Genomic DNA, 16,764 nt, shown 5'->3' on the forward strand with positions numbered 1-16,764 from the left:
CGCCCGCCATTTATGGGTGGCAAGAAGGGGATGTAGGGAGGTTTGGTGTAGGGGGTTGGTTGTAAGGACAGGTGGACGGTTTTTGGGGAGCTGGTGCATCGGGGGGGGGGGTTCTGTACGGGGTTTTTGTCGCTGGAACAGGTGCTGGTGTGTGGTTCAGTCTTCAGTTGGGCGGATTTCCCTAAGGGCTGGGAGAATTTAGGAGGTCTGTTTTCTGAAGGGAGGGGGGATAAGTGCAACAGGTTATTTAGTTAGGTAGGGAGGCAAGTACTTTGGCTAATTGTTCACGTTTTGGTGTTTGGGGAACCATGTTTAGGGGCGGGGTGGGGGGTCCTGTTAGTAAGTTGTTATTTAGCAAGGCGTAGCTTTGTACGGCACAGGCCAAGGGATAATTTTGTGAGGTGCACCTGCTTCCAATAATCGGAGTCCGTGTCGGTGCTGTCCCCCCCCCTCCCTGGTGGGCCCCAAAGGGACTCCCACGCAAAATGTTATTCTGTGTACAGCGCCTCGTGTTTGAGGTGCTCTCCATACAATTAAAATGTTCCTCGTGCCTGAGTACACTGCTCACTGCAGCTTGGTTGCAAACACCAGCTTATATCCACGTCTGTCTTCTAGCATGGATATCCCCAAATTTCAGGTAAAAGTAGCTCGTGCAGCCCTGATTTTACTTTACGTTTGGCACTTGCACTCTCCCCATTATAAAACCAGGACTACAAGCACCAGGCTGCACCGGCAGTGCCAGGCCTGGGCGCGCGGCTGACATGTCACCTGACATGGGTCGGACGAAGGGCTCTGCTGAGTTCATTTGGCGCCACTTGGGCGCGCGGTCCCTGCTGGCACATGCCTGCCCTATAGATTTCTATAGGTCCATTCTTGTATTCACCGACACGGACATCCTCTGGCCTAATCTGCTGCTGTTTGTCGCGTCTGTTTGTTTTTGGCCTGGGCTGGTACCGTGGGTGGGTTGCGGAAGAATCCCTCAACAGCGCAGAGCTGGGTGGGGCGGTCACTCCCGGGCATTTCAGGGGCAGCGGAGGAACTGGCTAATTGGCGCCCTTATCATGGCGATCTCTGAGGCCGGACAATCATCGAAATGGGAGGTAATTGGAGGAGGAGGAGGTGACCCGGGGCAAATAAATAAACACAGCGTAACGGCTTCTGAGGAAGCAACTGTGGAGAGCTCGAGTGCCGCTGATAAGAGTGTGAGAACGCGAGAAAGAGCCGGCACCAGCGGGCAAGAAACAGGGCGCAGCTAGAGGGAAGGGAGAAGGGCACAGCAGTGAGAGGGAATAACGGGAACTAAAAGCGAAGAAGAAAATCAAGCAAAAAGAAAAGGAGAAAGAAAAAAAGCGAAAGAGAGGTGAAGATAAAAAAAAACAAGAGAACGAAATGGACGGATAAAGAGCGATATAATAAAAGAAAGCGATAAGTAGCGCAGAAAAGAAACATATGGAGAAAACGAAAGAATAGTAACTTAAGAAAATAAACAGATAAGGTGTTAGAGTGAAAGAAAGAAAACAGTAACGAGAATATTAAAGAACCAGGGATAGAGAAAGGACCATGGAAGATTGATTACAAGGTGGAAGAAGGCGTGGCGGAAAAAAAGAAAACACCTGAACTCAAGAAAAAATAGCTGAAAAGCAGAGAAGACAGGAAATGAAAAGGCCCATGGCGGAGGAGGCAATTTTACAGACATAGAGGAAGCAGAAATTGAAAAAAGTGCTCGCCATTCGTCTGGGAGAGAGGAAGGAGTGATTGCATCCCAAAAATCTGCCTGAGGGGCGCCACATCACTCTGCTCCGAGGAGGAGGCCTGGAGGCACCTGCTCACTGCTGCTGGAGAAGGTAAAATGTTCCCTGAAATCACAGCAAGCCAGACACGCGCATTAGTTCGACTTTACTTGCACTTTCGTATTCTAAAGGCAGATATTGTCCAAACTCGGTGACCTTTGCATTTAGTTTTAGTAAACAGCTATCCTGAGGGCGCACTTTACATATTCAGAGAACATTTAACGTAATGGAAAAGTAGCCATGCGCATAGTCGTTCAAATTCGGCACATCCACTTATATATAACATATAGCTTCTCACACAAGTGGCGTTCGTTATCACATTCAGTGATAATAACAAGCATTTAACACATCCACCTATAATGCTCACCAGCCTTACACACAGAAATGCAAACTTTCACTTATCCACAAAGTATAAGTAGCCATGCACGCAGAAATGACAACTTCCACGCAGTAACTGATAATTAACAAGGACATATTCACAAAAAGTGTGAAATCCATGCATCCACTAATGTTCAAGAAACACACAGACAGAAAAGTGAACTTCCACGCATTCACTAACTGGCCTCACTTTTCAGTCCACCGCTCTGTTTCTCTGTCTCCTTCTGTTTCCCTTCTCTTGTGCTCCCCCGCCTGTATGCCTCTGTTGGCTCTATCTCTTACCTCACTCTTTCCAGTCTCCTTTACTTCGCTCTCTCTCACCTCATAGTGGCGTTGTTTCTTTCCTTTCCATGTCTGTCTGTAACAGACTCTTCTATTTCTCCCCCTCGTACCACACTGTCCTTTCTATACTATCCATCTTTTTCTCTTCTTCCCCACTCGCCTTACGCTGATTTGGTTTCCAGGCGCATAATATACTGAATTATGTGTTGTAATGAGTTCCCACAATCTACAGGAATTAAATGAGACCAGTGAAATATTGATCTCAACAAATAGGAGTCATAAATGTAATATAAAATCAGATTCTTAGATGTAAGGTTTTTCCCAGAGTACATGAAAGCAGTTCCAAATCTGCAGGGAACAGAGATATTAAGTGACTATGGGCTTCATTCTGTACATTATTTCCCATTCCAAGATGCAGAATTCGGAATAGGGTGGTAATACCGCACCCCGTGGTTTACAGGGCATGCAGTTTAATAACCATTCCAAATCCCAGTTAGTGAATTGAATCCGGGAGCAAGTGATAAAACAGGCACAAGTAGCATTTGCGTCCATTTAAGCATGCTCGTTAGGACTAAACTGTGTTTGCTTCTGCTTTTGCCCAGGCAGCAATCACCAGCTGGTGGGATCTATCCATGCTGCAAGCAGGTTGTAGCTGCCCGTGAAAAAAAGAGTGGACTTTATTTATTCATTTACTCAGTATTTATATGTTTGTATAGCACATAATTTGATGTGTAGACATTTTATAGGCTTAGCTGTAGAAAAATGAGTGCAAGTAGTAAAACTTATACATAAAGGTTCATATTTGCTTGACATTGACCAAGCAGTACACAAGAACCGAAGTAGAAAGGATTGTAATATTCAGCACAAACCAGGGTACGAAATTAGATTTAAATTAGTGAGATTTAAAACAACAGGATGCAGTGTATTGGGAGTACAGTTGCACAATGTACATGCTGGTTTTGAGGGGACGCTGCAGAACCTGGGTATAGCCTTGTTGAAATGTTTGTCTCACAAAAGGTGGCTCCAAGTCTGTTTTAGGTGGGCGGCCATAGGACTTTCTTTTTGCCTTGAAGGTCACTATCTGCTTGTAATGGTAGGGTCGATACAGGCCAAGAAGGCCTTGTGCACTAACAACAGGGGGTTGAGTTAGCCTTTCCTTGGCTTGAAGCCAATGAAGGGAAAGCAGGTGTAGGGAGATGAGGCATGTAAGTTTCAACCCCAAATGTGGCAAACTGCGCAGTTGTAGTCCGCATACTTGCTGAGAGGCTCAACAGATGCATGGATTTCATTGCAATAGTCGAAAGATTAATACTAAATGTGACAGGAGCAATGGCTGGATTCCATTTAGGATGTGACTGTGAGGAGTACTGATGTGATGTCACTGAAGTGTGAAATGAGGGAGACATGGACATCGAGAGTGACTCCCAGATCGCAAAGGTTTGGGAAAAGATGTGGGAGAGAATTTATAGGGGGCCGTTCAACAAGACTGAAGTTGGATTACCAGAGCTGTGGAGTAGGATCTCAGTTTCTGAGGCATTAAGAAAGAATCAGGACGTATGCATCCATCTTTGGGCATGGGACCGACAACACTTAACTTGCAGATACTCCCAATGTCACAGAATGTTCCAATGTGGGTTCAGTGGACATACATATGGATGCCTAGGTTGCAGCTGCCAAAGATGCCTCCAAGTGGTATGATTTCATGTAGATGTGAAACAAAATGATGACGAAGATAGAGAGGAAGGATGCTAGTTTGACCTTGTGAGTCCTAGGTTTGGTAGTAGGTAAACCTATGAGCAGCAAAATGCCACTTCCGCAGAATGACAGGGGTCAGTTCTCTAACATTTAGGGGTCAATTGTGTTTAAGACTGCAGAGGGGCCCAGTGGCATCCAAGTAAATGTCTGGCTTTACCCTAAAGAGAAGATTACTTTGTCTGATGTCCAAGATGATGGTCTCTTAGGCTTGGCTTTTTAGAAGCCATGTTCTTAAGGCATGTCTGAGCTGTTGGGAGATGTCTTTGTATTCGAGAAAGACAACCGTGAACTTTGTGATGACAGTAGGTTGGCTTAGATCGATGACTTTTGTTTTACAGATTTTGTTTGATGGTGAGTTTCAGCGAGGTCATGATTCGCCCTGTTGCCACCTCTTGGACTTGAGTCCTATGTACAAGAAGGTAGGACAGGAGCCTCTCCCCCAAGGTTCACCAAATAAGAGCAGCCAATAGCAGAGTTTATAAAACTTAGGGATCTAAACCTGAATTGTGTCAGTATTGTGGCTGAGGCCCTTACACAAGCAATGAGACAGTGCCACTATGTATGAGGTTAGGGGGTCGAGCCCAAAAAAATAGTGGTTTTTGTTCAGCTTTCCCTCTCCAATAGGCAGGAAGAGAATATAGTGGGTGTGGAATGCTGTTTGATCATCTGGAACTTTACATTTTTGCCAAGCTCCCCTTATGACCTACCATAGTATCACACACACTGGAAAACAGTGTAGCACAATTTGTTTATTGTTATCTCCAACTTGGTTTTTCAGATAGCAATGGCATCCATTTGGTTGCAGGCATAGAATATGCTCCATTTGGAGAGTGCTAGCATCGCTGATGGGGAGCTGGTCAACAGGGTTAGCGGATCATTCAGAATGGTGTCAGCACTGGTGTTTTCCCACGTTTCTAGACCAGGTAGTGGCTGCTATGAGGGCTGTGCAGAGGTGATATTAATGGTAAGTGCATCAGGGGTGGTCAGGAGTTTAAATGCATAAAAACAGCAAAAAGGTTCTTAGTCAGATATGCAAAGGCCAGTCATCTGGGAGAAGAAGAGGCTGTGACTAGCATCATGGGTGGAGCTGATTGAGAAAAGCCAAGATTGTTTACATTGTTGAGTAGCTCTTCATCGTATTGAACGGAAGGGCTGTCAGACAAATATAGAGATTTTGCTGGCACATGGACCATTTTAAGATATTGAGTAGAAGTGGGTCCAGTTTCAAAAGGTGGGTGAAGAAAGATTTTCTCATATGTTAGGTAGAGTGGCACCAATTGCACAGCCAAAGATGGAGGCCGGTCTGTGCTTTAGGAGAAGGAGGTCCCCAAAGAACTCATAGTGCGCCCATGTACCCAATAATGGAGCTAGAGAAACACATCTGCTGCTCCAACGTGGATTCTGGGATCCGGGTTTGAATGATAGCATGGAGGTGAAGGACAGAGCCCTTTAGAGTGGGGCACAGACTTGATTGCCTTTCTGGAGCCTAGACGAATGCCTCAGCAGGTAATCGATCCAAGTGGAGGGTTGTGTCCTGGAAGACATGGCGTGTAGAGAGAAACGGGAAATCATAGAGCATCCCAACTCCTGACTACAGATCATTCTATATCGCCCAGAGAGATGAAAGGCAGAGCCAGTTTCACTTGCATTTTAACTTGTGATGCACACATGTGTATATTCTGAATTTAAGGAGCTAAACATGCACAGTATTCTGAACGCACTTCAGATGCTAGAAAAACCCAATTGTCATGTGTCAACGTAGGTTAAAAAATCCCAAATGTTTTATAATCGAAGATTGTTCACTTTTGTAAAATGACAATTTATTCAGTTCTTTCACATTTTTCAATGTAAGTAGTTCGTTGGTATTGGTGGCTGTACTTCACAAAGATGCGACCGCTAGAATAAGCAAGGCCCTTCCGTGTGCGCACAGGAAACATGCATGAATAGTTGGCAGGTCTTAAAGCTCCTGAATGGAGCAGTTTTCACAATGTGTAAGATTACGCTGGACGTATTATGCAAAGCACAATGGATTACAGACAGTCTGTGTACGGTCAGACCCTGACTAATCTCACTGAGGCCACACAGTTGTTTCTAGCTCACTGCCAGCCCTGCTTCCTCTCACTCAGGCCTCCTCACCTCCAGCTGCTCTGTGGCCTGAGTCCTCTTCTTGACACCAGTGATTTCTAACTCATGATGCTGTGATTCTAGCTCCTACCAGGCCCAGGTTCTCTTGGTGAGCGACCCATGACGTCTCACAGTCACCCCCTGATTCCTCGCATGCTCCTTCACTGTCTCCTCTTACAGTCACCCCCTGATTCCTCTCATGCTCCTTCACTGACTCCTCTCACAGTCACCCCCTGATTCCTCTCATGCTCCTTCACAGACTCCTCTCACAGTCACCCCCTGATTCCTCTCATGCTCCTTCACTGACTCCTCTCACAGTCACCCCCTGATTCCTCTCATGCTCCTTCACTGACTCCTCTCACAGTCACCCCCTGATTCCTCTCATGCTCCTTCACTGTCTCCTCTTACAGTCACCCCCTGATTCCTCTCATGCTCCTTCACTGACTCCTCTCACAGTCACCCCCCGATCCCTCTCATGCTCCTTCACTGACTCCTCTCACAGTCACCCCTGATTCCTCTCATGCTCCTTCACTGACTCCTCTTACAGTCACCCCCGGATTCCTCTCATGCTCCTTCACTGACTCCTCTTACAGTCACCCCCTGATTCCTCTCATGCTCCTTCACTGACTCCTCTTACAGTCACCCACTGATTCCTCTCATGCTCCTTCACTGACTCCTCTCACAGTCACCCCCTGATTCCTCTCATGCTCCTTCACTGTCTCCTCTCACAGTCACCCCCTGATTCCTCTCATGCTCCTTCACTGACTCCTCTCACAGTCCCCCCTGATTCCTCTCATGCTCCTTCACTGACTCCTCTCACAGTCACCCCTGATTCCTCTCATGCTCCTTCACTGTCTCCTCTCACAGTCACCCCTGATTCCTCTCATGCTCCTTCACTGTCTCCTCTCACAGTCACCCCCTGATTCGTCTCATGCTCATTCACTGACTCCTCTCACAGTCACCCCTGATTCCTCTCATGCTCCTTCACTGTCTCCTCTCACAGTCACCCCCTGATTCGTCTCATGCTCATTCACTGACTCCTCTCACAGTCACCCCCTGATTCCTCGCATGCTCCTTCACTGTCTCCTCTTACAGTCACCCCCTGATTCCTCTCATGCTCCTTCACTGACTCCTCTCACAGTCACCCCCTGATTCCTCTCATGCTCCTTTACTGACTCCTCTCACAGTCACCCCCTGTTTCCTTTAATGCTCATTCACTGACTCCTCTTACAGTCCCCCCTGATTCCTCTCATGCTCCTTCACTGACTCCTCTCACAGTCACCCCCTGATTCCTCTCATGCTCCTTCACTGTCTCCTCTCACAGTCACCCCCTGATTCCTCTCATGCTCCTTCACTGTCTCCTCTTACAGTCACCCCCTGATTCCTCTCATGCTCCTTCACAGACTCCTCTCACAGTCACCCCCTGATTCCTCTCATGCTCCTTCACTGACTCCTCTCACAGTCACCCCCTGATCCCTCTCATGCTCCTTCACTGACTCCTCTCACAGTCACCCCTGATTCCTCTCATGCTCCATCACTGACTCCTCTTACAGTCACCCCCGGATTCCTCTCATGCTCCTTCACTGACTCCTCTTACAGTCACCCCCTGATTCCTCTCATGCTCCTTCACTGACTCCTCTTACAGTCACCCACTGATTCCTCTCATGCTCCTTCACTGACTCCTCTCACAGTCACCCCCTGATTCCTCTCATGCTCCTTCACTGTCTCCTCTCACAGTCACCCCCTGATTCCTCTCATGCTCCTTCACTGACTCCTCTCACAGCCCCCCCTGATTCCTCTCATGCTCCTTCACTGACTCCTCTCACAGTCACCCCCTGATTCCTCTCATGCTCCTTCACTGTCTCCTCTCACAGTCACCCCCTGATTCCTCTCATGCTCCTTCACTGTCTCCTCTCACAGTCACCCCCTGATTCGTCTCATGCTCATTCACTGACTCCTCTCACAGTCACCCCCTGATTCCTCTCATGCTCCTTCACTGTCTCCTCTCACAGTCACCCCCTGATTTTTCTCATGCTCCTTCACTGTCTCCTCTCACAGTCACCCCCTGATTCCTCTCATGCTCCTTCACTGACTCCTCTTACAGTCACCCCCTGATTCCTCTCATGCTCCTTCACTGACTCCTCTTACAGTCACCCCCTGATTCCTCTCATGCTACTTCACTGACTCCTCTTACAGTCCCCCCTGATTCCTCTCATGCCCCTTCACTGACTCCTCTCACAGTCACCCCCTGATTCCTCTCATGCTCCTTCACTGACTCCTCTCACAGTCACCCCCTGATTCCTCTCATGCTCCTTCACTGACTCCTCTCACAGTCACACCCTGATTCCTCTCATGCTCCTTCACTGACTCCTCTCACAGGCACCCCCTGATTCCTCTCATGCTCCTTCACTGTCTCCTCTCACAGTCACCCCCTGATTCCTCTCATGCTCCTTCACTGACTCCTCTCACAGTCACCCCCTGATTCCTCACATGCTCCTTCACTGACTCCTCTCACAGGCACCCCCTGATTCCTCTCATGCTCCTTCACTGTCTCCTCTCACAGTCACCCCCTGATTCCTCTCATGCTCCTTCACTGACTCCTCTCACAGTCACCCCCTGATTCCTCTCATGCTCCTTCACTGTCTCCTCTCACAGTCACCCCCTGATTCCTCTCATGCTCCTTCACTGACTCCTCTCACAGTCACCCCCTGATTCCTCTCATGCTCCTTCACTGACTCCTCTCACAGTCACCCCCTGATTCCTCTCATGCTCCTTCACTGACTCCTCTCGCAGTCACCCCCTGATTCCTCTCATGCTCATTCACTGTCTCCTCTTACAGTCACCCCCTGATTCCTCTCATGCTCCTTCACTGTCTCCTCTTACAGTCACCCCCTGATTCCTCTCATGCTCCTTCACTGACTCCTCTTACAGTCACCCCCTGATTCCTCTCATGCTCCTTCACTGACTCCTCTCACAGTCCCCCCTGATTCCTCTCATGCTCCTTCACTGACTCCTCTCACAGTCACCCCCTGATTCCTCTCATGCTCCTTCACTGACTCCTCTCACAGTCACCCCTGATTCCTCTCATGCTCCTTCACTGTCTCCTCTCACAGTCACCCCCTGATTCCTCTCATGCTCCTTCACTGTCTCCTCTCACAAGCACCCCCTGATTCCTCTCATGCTCCTTCACTCTCTCCTCTCAAGGTCACACCCTGATTCCTCTCATGCTCCTTCACTGTCTCCTCTCACAGTCACCCCCTGATTCCTCTTATGCTCCTTCACTGTCTCCTCTCACAGTCACCCCCTGATTCCTCTCATGCTCCTTCACTGACTCCTCTCACAGTCACCCCCTGATTCCTCTCATGCTCCTTCACTGTCTCCTCTCACAGTCACCCCTGATTCCTCTCATGCTCCTTCACTGTCTCCTCTCACAGTCACCCCCTGATTCCTCTCATGCTCCTTCACTGACTCCTCTCACAGTCACCCCCTGATTCCTCTCATGCTCCTTCACTGTCTCCTCTCACAGTCACCCCCTGATTCCTCTCATGCTCCTTCACTGTCTCCTCTCACAGTCACCCCCTGATTCCTCTCATGCTCCTTCACTGTCTCCTCTCACAGTCACCCCCTGATTCCTCTCATGCTCCTTCACTGTCTCCTCTCACAGTCACCCCCTGTTTCCTCTCATGCTCCTTCACTGTCTCCTCTCACAGTCACCCCCTGATTCCTCTCATGCTCCTTCACTGTCTCCTCCCACAGTCACCCCCTGATTCCTCTCATGCTCATTCACTGACTCCTCTTACAGTCACCCCCTGATTCCTCTCATGCTCCTTCACTGACTCCTCTTACAGTCCCCCCCCCATGATTACTTTGCCAACCGTATCGTCTCCTCTGATTCACGCCTAAAAATGATTTGGTTTGTAGAAGGTTCTTTACAAGCAACTTAAGTAACATGTAGCAACACAATACATAAAGTCACAAAATACATATCATAGCAATTAATAGTACTACATAGCACAATAGTTAGTATAACTTAACATGTAATGTAATGTGGAACTAGTTAATGTACACTAACTAATGTAACACAAGAATACATATAATCTGCTCACACCATTTATGACGCTGCTTGATATAGTAATACGATTATGATACATTACATAATATAACAATACATGACATAACAAAACAATGTTATGCATGCCTTACATAGGAAGTCTTCATCATTTATACCAAATTATAAATCCGGTAGTTACTCTTTTGCCTCCATCTAGCAGTTGCAGAGGCAGGTGATTTTGGGGGCCATACATAACATAACATTAGTGATAGGTAACTGTTACTTACAGGGACGTTTTTCACCTCGGGGTTCTGAGTGACATCACAGACAGATCTCGCTTCACTCTTGTTGTCTATATGATGTCACTCAGAATCCCTCGGCGGGAAACATCCCTGTAACTCAGAATTAACCATCTCCATCTATAATTCTATATGTAATGTATGGTTCTGGTGGAGAGCCGCTATGTGAATCCAGTACTTCATTGCTATGACCTAGCAACAGATGTTATTGAAAGCTGTTACCCTCTCTTGCTGCCTCATAAAGGGATTCCAGGCTGCCCTGTCATGCCTGTCTGAGAGCCTGTCAGAGCAGCGCTGGAAAGCAGGGAGCACAGCTTCTGGAGGAGAGTGAAGGCAAGGCACAGAGAGTGGTGGGGGAGGTGCCAGGAGTCTAGGGTTTTGTCACATCTGGGATAAGGAGGAGAGACAGCCATCCTTTTAATTTACTGTTTCCCATTTATAATTCTCTGTTTAATACATGGGAGCATGCCATCACTTTAAAAACCTGACTCTGTTTTACATGTTGCAGTCTACTTGTGACATCACAAGTCATTTGGAATAAGAAAATGCTAACTGCTCAACTGTAATATAAGAATTGCAACTGCTGTTTAGAGCTGAAGATTATTAATCTCATATGTCACATAAAAAGGAGATACGTGCAAGTTTGTGAATGCAAAGCTAAAATACTGCCCAGGCCCCCATCTCCCTCAGAGTGATCAAAGACGGTCCACAGATGGACGGTTGCCTTGTTGCAGAGTTCAAGCCACACGGCGTGTGGAGCAGACAGGAGAATGTAAACACATATTGACTAGAAGGGAGAGAGTTAGATTAGAATTTACAGAGCTCTAAAGGGAACGTGCACAGAGCTGCGTCTTCCAGAGGAAGGAATGCCTAGAAGCAGAGAAAAATCCTAGATTTTACAAGGAGCTCAGGAGTAACATTAGAAATGTTTCCATGAATATTTTATTACTGAGTGTTTCAAACTGTTAACTAAACCGCTGGAGGTAAGACAGCAAAGTATTTAGAAGGGCGTTGGGTGTTCACATAGGATCTCTTGAGGCTGACTCCACAGCAGCCCTACAGGCCTAGTCCACATGGCGTCTAAGGAGCAGGAGCTAGGGCGTTACGAAGTCATTGAAAAATTACAGATTTTCAAGATTATTAAGATTGAACTTCATGACTTAAAGAAACTTGAACGTCAATGCATGGAAGCAAGTGCTTTTTTATATTGAAATAATTGATCAAACTCGATTTATCACATGGCACTTACTCTCCTTCACTGATGCACTCACCCATTCAGCCCATCACTTGTTCATTCCCTTAGATAATGTCATAATCATTAGGTGAGTCCCTCATTCCATTTATTGCTCATTCACTCTATCATTTACTTTCTCATTTACTTACCATGTCTTTTATTCACATACTCATTTGCTCACTCGCTCATCATGTCTAACACTCACTCAATTATCCTCTCACTCATCCCAGGTATAACTCACTCACCCTGTTTATGCCTCATTTGTCTCTTTTTTTCTCTCTAGTCAGGATCTTCTCTCTGACCAAGCCCTCAAATGGCCCATTCGTCGCAAACCGACATGTCCACTGCAGAGACATACGAAGAAGTAACACTTAACCTGGGCAATAATGACGGACAGGCCCGGAAAAGCACAAATCCACAGCTCCTGAGCACCACCACTGGTGGCGTGGAGAACTCATGGCGCATCTGCATGATGGCCTTTGGCTCTGTGATGTTGGTGATCGGCACATCAAGCACGGGTGTGGCCTTGTTCAATGACACCCCGAAATCTACCTTGTTCATCCTGGGAATGAGCTTTGTGGCGATTGGTGGCATCATGGTAGTTTTTAGCTGCCTGCGAAATGTTTTCAAGAAGAAGAAGCCGGGGAGAAAGGAGAGCTTCTCCATGCTAGTCTGTGAGACAGTACAGAAGACTCCCACAGTGTAGGCCAAACCCTACTGTGTGCAACGACTAGCACTCTGTCTAGACTACTAACACGTCTGACTCCAGGTCCTTTTCTCGCCTCACTCATTAATGGACCAAATCAAAGATGCAGCCACGTTTGACAAGACCGAGTTAACATCAATCCCTAGACGAGAAGGAAGATGGGCAAGAGAAAGACTTTGTTCTATAGCAATAAAGTTTGAGAACTTTCCTCTTTATTCCTTGTGGAATCTTGCTGAGAAGTGGAGATTTTCCAACAACAGTGATCTTACAACTTCCTTTACCGCTCTGATACCACAGGCGTTGTTCAGTTGGATCAAGGTACAACCACCAATGCAAATATTTGACCAACACATTGTTGCTGAAGGACAATATGATATATGTTTCAAGGGGAAATTGTTCCTCAGTCTTTTGGCTAAATTAGATGTTCTACAATAGACAATATTATTTACACATGTATGTACATATTACTGTCTACTTATCAGAAACATAACTTTAATGAATGTATTATAGAAACTGTACACTGCTGAAATAAACCAGAGCAAATCTGTTTTTCATGATTTTCATGCTTTTGCAATAGGCGGAGAAAATAATATTTAGCACCAAAGAATATATGGCACTAACGGCCTGATTCCAAGTTGGGCGGAATAAGGTGGGGTTACTACAACACATATTAAATACTATTACCCCACATAAAGCTATTTAGCATGGGTGGTATATACCATCTATTCCAAGTTTTCAACTTCAGCATGAGGCACAATATGCAGAATCTGTATTTAAGACACCAAAACTTTGAGGATATGATAATTATTATTCAACTCGCAATTCCAATCTCTGTGCAAACAACTGTTTGCACAAGCAGGGGAATTTAGTCGTGAACTGGTAATCAGGGCATATGAGATATCATTTTATTTTCACTGTGTTTACGTAACAAACTTTTCAAATGTAATAGAAGGAAGTATATTTAAAGCATAACCAGTGTGTTTTATGTTTTTTTAAATAACATAATTAGCAAAATACAGTGCAAAATCAGTTCAACATTTTACGATGGAGTTACCCATGAACTAGCCTTACTCTGATGTGATTTATTTTAATACATTTAAATCTCTTACAAGCAATTTATACATATTGTTTCACAATCCGTTTTCTCAGGCTTTGCAATTGTTCCCAAAAAAGTTTGTAATATAGACTAGAACAAAATATTTTAGCCCCAACGCACATCACAAGAAGCGGCAAAGAGGTGGCAATGGAACTGCTCTAGTTTTGTTTTTTCTGCACTTGTGTAAATTATATGTAAAATGGCCAGAGACATCATGGTTTGCCCTTTTCAAAGAAGCAATGCTTTGTTGTACTGTAAATCGGCTATTGTTTGGTGACTGATTGGACTTTTTTTTCACCCAAATCACACGGATTGTAGAAGTGGCACAGCACACCCTTTGATCCCCAATGGTATTAAACAAAGTGACATTGCACAAACCTTGGTTTTGAGGAGGAGTGATTCTATATTTTGTTAATAATTTTTTATGAAACCCAGATGACCGCTTGTTATGAAACCGTGTTTGGCAGCACAGAAAAAAAACACTAGAAAGAACAAAAGCGAACTCACACTTATTTCTAAATATCAGATCACAAGGGATACGAAGAGATCCATAGGGTTTGAAGGCAACACCACAAACGAAGCACCAGTATACCTAAATAGACATACAAACGCTTTTACAAACTGAGCAAGGATAAAAAAAGAGCACAAAGAAATAATTTCGGGGGAAAGATGTGGTATAATAAGGCCACACAGTTTATTATGTCACCAAACACCTCGATAAGAATATGGCACCTAGCAGCTAGACACTAAACCTCCTCAGCAGACTGGAAGAGTCAACCAACCCTTGGAGTGAGCAAGATTGTTTGCCAAAATGGGACACAATGCAAGCTGCTTTTTTTTAGTACACCTGCGGAGCAGATTTACTTTAACAAACTATGGAAAACCCTTGGTGGGCAGACTAAAGAAAAGAGCGGTTTCCATGCACCAACACAGAAAACATATTAGTTCAATGCGTCTCCCTGGCTGCAAAACACTGTACAAGGAGATGCTGACTACCCACAGTTTTTTCTACGCAGCGCGCATGCACTGCATAGGAGGAGACCTCTTGGTATTGATTTGCTTTTTAGGCCATAAACGTGCACGCATTGCATTGCTTTCAATGGTAACGTGTGCACGCTTGGTGATTCCCTTGCGGGAGCGAGTTTTGGCGACATCTATTTGTAATTAACTTGCAAACAGATGGTGCCCCTGCTCCCTCCTGCAAGGGAAACGCTTTGTGGGTCTGTTTTTTTTTTTTTTTGCACTCCTGTGCCAGTGAACTGACGCGTAAAAACCGCAGCACACACACGTTGTGCCGGTCCCTGCATAGAGTGTTTTCATAATATTGGTAGGCGCGCGCAGATGCTGGAAGTGTATTTTTGCTGTCTTGGGAAGCGCTCAGTGCCTTCTCTGCAGTGAATGATTTGATTGGAGCCCTACTTTGTCAGTAGCACCTCCTAACCTGAACCAGTGCAACCAGAGGCCCCCTAGTCCCACACTGGGTTTCTTGTCGCTGATCTCTGCACACTCACTCTGGTGTTTGCCCCCTTTAACCAAGCTTGAGCGAATGGCAGTAGAAGCAGTGACAGGCGGACCAGCAGAAAATGACAGCAGTGTGAGAGGCTGCGACAGAAGCAGGACTGGCAGTGGAGAACAGACGAAGAAGTCACATGTAATCACAGCAGCAAAGCTGCAGGGTATGGCGACAGCAGATATGATGGCTTTTGAACAGGACTGTGCGCTTTGTAAAATTTAAAACGCAGAACAAATCTCACTTTATGTTCTGCCTTCTTTTTGGGATGCCGTCAAATATAAACTAGCCATGCCAGGGTGCCTATGCCGAGAAGCAGACGTTAAAGGCATGGAAAAACACCATAAGAGGCTCCCCGCCCCTTCGGGATGGGGAGGTGTTGGTAGAGTGGGGTGACCCCTTATAAAACTCCCACTGTCCTGTCATCGCGTCCACAGCAGAAGCAGTTGTTTGGAGAGAACCAAACTCCTGGGTTGCACTGACATTTCTGTGCCTATGCATGAGTGCCTCGCTTGTTGCAAATGTTCTTGGCAGTAAAGCAAAGTAATTCAGTTATGGACATCTTCGCTCAGTCTTTTTTTTAAAACGAATTTTGCCCAAAGAAGATAAAACACAAGTTCGCTCACATAACCCGCAAAATACATGTTTTCTTTTCCTCTGTCTTATAGCTCGGGTTTGTGAAATCGTATTGCAACGCCACATGATAGTATTAAGTAATGTATGACTTTACAAAAACAGAAATTGTGATCCTTCCAACAAACACTGAGGCGTTGCGTCATGCGGCCTGTTATAATTTATTTTATGGTGTTCCCGGTTACTGAAGGAAGGTAATTAAACCTGTTACATATTAACCTTTTTAAAACAAACTTGTTTTATTTCATACCGGGATAGTGCTCCTGCTCATGGTTTGTATCCCTCTGAGGATGCGTAACATTTCAAACCCAATAACCTGCACTATGGCTGGTGGCATGAATTTAAAAGCCAGGAATTTTTTAGTTTCAACTTTCATGACTGTAAATGATAAAGTGGTTTCTAAAGGATAGTAGTAATCACTTATTATGTGGTAAAGAAATAATGCAGTTTGTTTTATATTCTATATAAGTGATTATCATTAGTGTACATCGCATCTACAGGTCTACATATCACATTTCGGCTCAGAGCCTGAGAAGCCTCTTGCAAGGTTACACTGCAGTCATTTTATTCTCTACATGAAGCTCGGTGTGGAGGCCAAGGTAGATGTCCCAGCTGTGCTGCATTTGCCCTCCTAATGTTTCATGCTTTACTATCATTTCCACAAAAGGAATGACTTCATCCTTGAAGTAAAGCATATTACGCAGTGGTATAAGTGTCAAAGCTTCCATGTCAAAGAACAGTAAATGTTGGCAGCACCCAGGATAATACGCTGCATGGCTAAATACTTATATGGTCCCAAAGGCGAGACCTATTGGCTATGCCAATGCTTGTTCTGATTGGTTGCCACACACAAATTAGAATGGTCCTAATTCAGCGACCTGTTCTTGCTGATTGAAAGGGTGGACA

General features: G+C 45.7%; 1 long non-coding RNA gene across 1 annotated transcript; it reads left to right on the forward strand.

Annotated features, from left to right (window-relative positions):
• Window positions 1-1,210: 1,210 nt before the first annotated feature.
• LOC144767496 (uncharacterized) lies at window positions 1,211-14,092 on the forward strand. The gene is made up of 2 exons (XR_013598235.1): window positions 1,211-1,844; window positions 12,197-14,092. It is a non-coding gene; the product is annotated as an uncharacterized LOC144767496 (long non-coding RNA).
• Window positions 14,093-16,764: the final 2,672 nt, after the last annotated feature.

This window comes from Lissotriton helveticus, chromosome 7 (genome assembly GCF_964261635.1).
Source record: "Lissotriton helveticus chromosome 7, aLisHel1.1, whole genome shotgun sequence".
Classification (NCBI taxonomy): Eukaryota; Metazoa; Chordata; class Amphibia; order Caudata; family Salamandridae; genus Lissotriton; species Lissotriton helveticus.